The following is a 7,141-nucleotide window of genomic DNA, read 5'->3' as shown; positions in this document are numbered from 1 at the left end:
AACGGCCGACTTAGAGGATTCAGATGAAGATGAAGAACAAGTTCCTCCGCTGCAGAAACGGACGCGAGTTACTCCGATTATTACGATGCCTATCCGATCATTACCTCCTAGCTCCTTTCCTCAACAAAATCCGACTCATCGAGCACCTCCCTCATCACGGCGTGCACCGGCGACTGGTCGGTCAGGCACTCGAGCTTCCTCCTCCAGAACGGGCTACGATCCGTGTACACCAGGAAAAGGGCTGATGATGGACTATATCTGGGACATCGTAAACCGTGGCAATCAGAATAGGGATTAGAACTCTACTTATCTGTCTTATGTTTTTCTTCGGTTTATCTTATTTTTCTCTCTTATTTTATATATATAAGTATTTTTGCGAAACTGGTGATTCTACCTAACGCATTATTTACTTTTAAACCGGCCTATTTCTCACATCTTGCATGGTTTTGAATATTTTAAATAAAATAATCAAAAAGGGAGAAATTGGTAGATAAAATTTTACGAAAGTCGAAAGATAACATTGAAAATTTTTCCGAAAATTTTTGAAAATTTTTCAAAGTCCTTCCAAAAACATTTTTCAAAACAACAAATAATCACCGGACGCATGGTTTTGAATATTTTAAATAAAATAATCAAAAAGGGAGAAATTGTTAGATAAAATTGACCGATCAAACAGCTTAATTTAATAAAATTACTGTGCAGGAACGGTCAGGTATTTCAACCGGTTAAGTAATCAAACCGGTTAAAAGAAGGAGATGAACAAACTGAAGCCATCCGGTTGAACAGAACAACCTGAACGGCAAAAACTCAAACCGGCCAGAAGAGACAAAATCCAGAACCGGAAGTTGTCTGGTTAAATTGAACAACCGGCCAACCTGATAAGTTGGAATGAAGTACTCAATCCAATCCAAATAACAAATCCAACGAGAAGGCCATTTAGAGAATGAAGTCAAAGATATCAATTAGAGAACAATTTACAAATTGGTGCAAACAGACACTTTGGGTATATGCATAAGATGACATCAAAGGATCAGACTGTGATATTACAATTTTGGTACAAGTCTGATGATATGCTGCAGGCTGTAGAAGATTGTCTGAAGCAACAGTTACCATTTTGGTACAAGTCAAAGGAGCAATCTCCCAGATGCAAGAACTGTCCAACCGACAATTGCCATAATCAAGCAAAGACTAAGTCAGTCGGTCTGCTCCATGCCTTGGAAGCCTAAACCGCATTTAATGCTATGCTGAACCTCTGAAGCTATCCGTTGAAGAAATGTGACCGTTGGCACATTTTCACCTATAAAAGGAGAAGCTGAGGAAGATGAAAAATACAAGGAATCATAAGTAAGTTAACAAGTCTGTGAACAAACAAGAGCAAGAACAAGTTACAAAGTGCTTATATCTCTAATATTCAAAGCTTGAGTGTGTTTGTGTTACAATTTCTGTGAGAATTGTAAGAGTGATTATCGAGCAATCAATAAGACTCGATCGTGTATGGTGTTTGTGTATTCCTTAGTGAATATCCTTCTTGTGGTTTTAGAAGAAGGAGTGACGTAGGAGTTTATCTCCGAACATCCATAAAAACCTGTCTCGTACTCTACTTTCTTCTGGCTCCACATTCTAACCGACTCTTCATACTCTAACCGATTCCATATTCTAACCGACCCATACTATTCCTACCGCATCACTAATTCTCAACCGACAATCTCCAAACCGATACTCTCCAGATCCTATCTCTACTCATCCTGTGTGTGTTGCTTCAACCTGAAACAAACATCTTCCGCACTTGAACTCGGTTTAAGGGTTTGTGACAGTTTGTGTAGTATTGAAACCGATGTTAATTCTTAACCGGATTAACGTCAACCATTGAGTGTTGTCAGAAAGTTTTTAACCGGTCAAACCCCGGTCCGTCATCCACGATCTAGATCCTAACACTATTAACACAGCATGGCACACTGTTACGGTCTAAAATCAAGGCCTCGGTCCTAGAATAATTCCAGCCACCTTTCTCGGCACCCGTTCTCGGTCCTATGGTGCACATGGGTAAGATTTCTGTTTTGTTGTATTAATATTTTGTTTTGCTTTCCTTTTCTATTTTACAAACCGAATTCTGTTATTTTCTAGTATTTGTTGTAACCGAATATTCTGGGGCAAGACATCACCTATATAAGGTTGATCTTTCTTCCCTAAGGACCCATGAATGGAATAATGAAGATATGAACTTCGACCCCGTTTGTCTATTATTATTTACTATGGACTCTTTGGTATAGACCAAAAGTATTTCTTTTCGCACCCTTGGTTCTTCTATCTCCTCCCCCCAAATTCTCTATCAAAACCTTCTACTGCCCTTTGATTGTAGAATTTCCTCCGGTCTTAGAGATCAAGAACTTGATTCTTGAACCCAAAACACACATTACGAAATAAGTCGTAACATTCTTGGTATTAGAGGAAGACGATCCTCAAATGAAAGAAACCTGATAGCAATAAAGATTGATGATCTTAAGACCCTACTCGAAAGGCTGACCCAACAATATGCTTCCATGAATACTTCCCTGCAACAACACATGACCGAACAGGGTGCCTTGCACAATGCCTTTCAGCAAAATATGGACATAAGGTATGCTGCTGGAAAAAGCTTGACAGCCATTGAAAGAGGTGCGTTTAATAATGGCCAAGATCCCCGCACCCGACCCTATAATATTGCTTCTTGCTACCTTCCTCCAACCCGGCTCACAAACGTTAATATTCCTGAATTTGATGGGACTGATTTGGAGGGCTGGCTCTTATTTTCCGAGCAAGTCTTTAGGGTGAGCAAGATAAATGAGGCCACAAAGCTAGACATTGTCCGCACTCACTTCTCAAAAGAGGCAAGAGCATGGCATGAATCATATTTATGTAATCGCAACCAAAAGGTAGCATTGACGTGGGATGCATTCAAGAGGGATCTCTTGCTGCGCTTCGGTCGCAGGCCCTTGTACAGCGTCAAGCCACCGTTGCTGCCCAAACCATGCATTGTTAACACGGTCTGGCCGAGCACAAACCGGACAACCGATCCCAAGGAAGACCTGCGCTATACTTGCAATAATAATTGGGAGCCCAATCATAGGTGCAAATCCAGATTGTTCATGGCCCCGGCTAATCAGCAAGAAGTCCAAGAATTCGTTCAAGAACCCGTCCAAGAATCAGGTTTTTATGACTCACCTTTGCTGCTTGAGACAAGGGACGAACGTGTCATTATTTTGCACACTTTCACGGTCCAGCAGGGTACCCCTCGGTCGCGGGTCAACATAATACAAGGCAACTAGTTAGAAAAGGCCTTGGATAATTATAATGTTGCTTCCACGGTACAAATAAAGAGAAAAAACGAATGCCAAAGCGTTAATAAGAGATTTAACAAAAATCCTTATGAGATTTACCATGGCAAAGCTCCTAATGTTAAATACTTTAGAATTTTTGGTTGTAAGTGTTACATTCATAACAATGGAAAGAATTATTTGACCAGTTTTGATGCCAAATCTGATGTTGATATTTTGTTAGGATATTCTTCAGTAAGTAAAGCATATAGAGTTTATAATAAGCAAACTCTAACTGTTGAAGAATCATCCCTTGTTGTATTTGATGAGTCTATCAAAAGTAACACATCTATATCCATTTATTTGTTTAACAGAATGGAGGATGTCAATCTCCAGTCTGATAGTAAAGATGAAGTCCAGATCAACAGAAACATTGCTTCTGACCAGACGGATGAGAATGTTGAAACTCAACAAGATCGAACTGCACCTCAATAGACGACTAATAGTCTGGATAACTCTGAGAAAAACGGTCGGTCAGATCCCGATCAACCAACCGGTCTATCAAATCTTGATCAAATATTCGGTCGGTCAGAAAATGTTTTGGACCCAAACTTCAAATGGAACAAGAATCATTCTCCTGAGCTAATAATAGGTGACCCTTCTGCGCCTCTTAGGACCAGACATCAATCGTTAGATGAGTATGCGAACTCTGCTTTCATCTCACAGATTGAGACTAAGAAAGTTGACGAAGCATTTCTTGATCCAAATTGGATTCTTGCAATGCAAGAGGAGCTAAACTAGTTCGAAATAAACAAAGTATGACATTTGGTTCCAAGACCAGGTAATCAATTTATCATTGGAACTAGATAGGTCTTTCGTAACAAACTTAATGAAGATGGTTTGGCCACAAGGAACAAAGATAGACTAGTTGCCCAAGGATACAAATAGGAGGAAGACATTGACTTCGAGGAGTCATTTTCTCATTTTGCCAGACTTGAGGCCATTCGAATTTTTCTGGCATTTGCTGCTTTTAAAAACTTCAAGGTATATCAAATGGACCTTAAGAGTTCCTTTCTTAACGGAATAATTAATGAGGAGGTCTACGTTGAGCAGCCTCCCGGTTTTAAAATCCCTTCCTTGATGAGTCACATTTTTCGATTAGATAAAGTACTATATAGTCTTAAACAGGCTCCTAGAGCTTGGTATGATACTCTTACTAAGTTCCTATTTGATCATGATTTCACTATAAGTTTTGTTGATAAGACATTATTTAAGTTTAAAAAAGATTCTCATATATTACTTGTCCAAATATATGTTGATGATATTATTTTATGGTCAACTAACCCCAAGCTATATGAAAAGTTCTCTAAGATGATGACAGATAAATTCGAGATGAGTATGATGGGGGAGATAAGCTTCTTATTAGGCCTTCAAGTTCGTCAACTTGAAGGAGGCACCTTCATCAACTAATTTATTTTATCTCAAATTTCATGTCGAAACGCATGAAATTGGAGTTCATGGCTCTTGACATCACCAGAAAGAATTACCTTTCATGGATTCTGAATGTTGAAATTCATCTTGACGCCAATGGTCTTGGAAATACTATCAAGATAAAAACACCACCGGCCAAGATAAGGCCAAAGCAATGACTTTCCTTTGTCTTCATCTTCACAAAGGTTTAAAAATTGAGTATCTCATAGTGAAAGATCCATTGGTCCTATGAAACAATCTGAAAGAAAGGTACGATCATTTAAAATGATCATTCTTACAAAAGCTCAATTTCAATGGCTTCATTTATGCCTTCAAGATTTTAAATCGGTGAGTGAATATAATTCGGCATTATTTCAGATTAATTCTAAACTCAAACTATGTGGAGAAATTATTTCTAATGGAGATATATTAGAGAAAATATTCTCCACTTTCCATGCATTGAATGTGCTCCTAAAGAATTAGTATTGTGCAAAAGGATTTTAAAAGTATTCTGAATTGATATCATGTCTATTATTGGTCGGACAGAATAATGAGCTTTTAATGAAAAATCATGAGGCCCGTCCAACTAGATCGACTTTATTCCCTGAATTGAATGTGACATCATATAATTATAGAGGGCAACATCTTGGTCGTGGCCGCGGTCATTTTTCAGGTCATTCCCGCATAAATGGTCGTGGACAAGGTGGTGGTCATATGAAAAAAGAGAAGTACAATAAAGAAATACATGATAATAAAAGGGATCAAATTAATAAGAATGTGGAAAAAATGTTATCGTTGCGGTATGAATGGTCATTGGTCGCGTACCTGTCGTACGCCAAAACATTTTAACGATCTTTATCAAGCGTCTCTAAAAAGAGGGTCCATAGAGACCAACTTTGTTTTCAATGATAAAAATAATGATAATGGAGACCAACTTGGCTTCGACTTCCGGTGATGATAAAATAACTTTTGGTCTCGATGATTTCTCCCAATTTGATGTAGCCGATTTTCTTGTCGAGCATGAAAATTAGAATGGGATCATTGGATATTTGTGTTTCTTGTATAATTTTTAATAAAATTTTCTAAATATATATATATATATATATATATAATAATAATAATAATAGTAATAGTAATAATAATAATAATTAAAACATATATTTTATCGAGACTATATTTAATTTAATTCTGCTTTTGAATTATTATTATCGGTTCATGTATTCGTTTATTATTAATATTTATTTTATTTAATGAAAAAGTGAATATTCCTGGAAGCGAATACTTGATGAATGAAAAATGTAGTTGTCTCGTAGACAGTGCATCAACACATACTATTTTGAAAAGCCATAGGTTTTTAATTCTTTGGTGATAAATGAGACATGCGTGAATACGATATCAAGTAGTTCAAAAATTATTGAAGGCTCCGGTAGAGAAAATTTAATATTACCCAGAGGAACAAATATTTCTGTTCATAATGTTTTATATTCGTCCAAGTCTCAAAGAAACTTGTTGAGTTTTAAGGATATTCGCAGAAATGGATATCACATTGAAACTTCAAATGAAAGTAATAAAGAATATTTATCTATCACAAGTATCATCTCGGGTAAAATATGTTTCTTAGAAAAATTACTCGTAGTGTCTTCTAGATTATATCTCACAAACATTAGTGTTGGTGAAGTACATGTGGTTATAAACCAGAAGTTTGTCAATCAAAATAATTTTATTACATGCCATGATAGATTGGGACATCTTGGAGCTACTATGATGCGAAGATTAATTAATCATTCATGTGGGTATTCACTGAAAACCAAAAGATTTTTCTACCCAATGAAAATTTTCTTGTGCTACTATTTCACAAGGGAAGTTAATAATAAGGCCATCACCATCTAAAATTAGGGTTGAACCCTTAAATTTTCTTGAAAGAATACAAGGTGATATATGTGGGCCTATCCACCATGTGGACCATTCAGATTTTTTATGACATTAATTAACGCATCAACAAGATAGTCACATGTGTGTTTATTATCAACTCGTAATCAAGCATTTACGAGATTGCTTGCTCAAATTATCAAATTAAAAGCTCACTTCCCAGACTATTTAATTCAATTTTTTCGTGTTGATAATGCTGGAGAATTCACCTCACAAGCTTTTAATAATTATTTTATGTCAATTGGGATAAGTATTGAACATCCAGTAGCACATGTTCACACAAAAAATGGCCTTGTAGAGTCATTGATAAAACGTCTTCAATTAATTGCAGGGCAATTGCTTATGAAAACGAAACTTCCAATACAAGTTTGGGGACATACTATTTTACATGCGGTAATATTAATTTGTATCAGACCCACAAATTATAATGAAGTCTCCCCTTTAGAAAT

Source organism: Impatiens glandulifera, chromosome 9, assembly GCF_907164915.1.
Source record: "Impatiens glandulifera chromosome 9, dImpGla2.1, whole genome shotgun sequence".
NCBI lineage: Eukaryota > Viridiplantae > Streptophyta > Magnoliopsida > Ericales > Balsaminaceae > Impatiens > Impatiens glandulifera.
The sequence above is the reverse complement of the archived record's forward strand: the minus strand, read 5'-3'. Positions refer to the sequence as shown.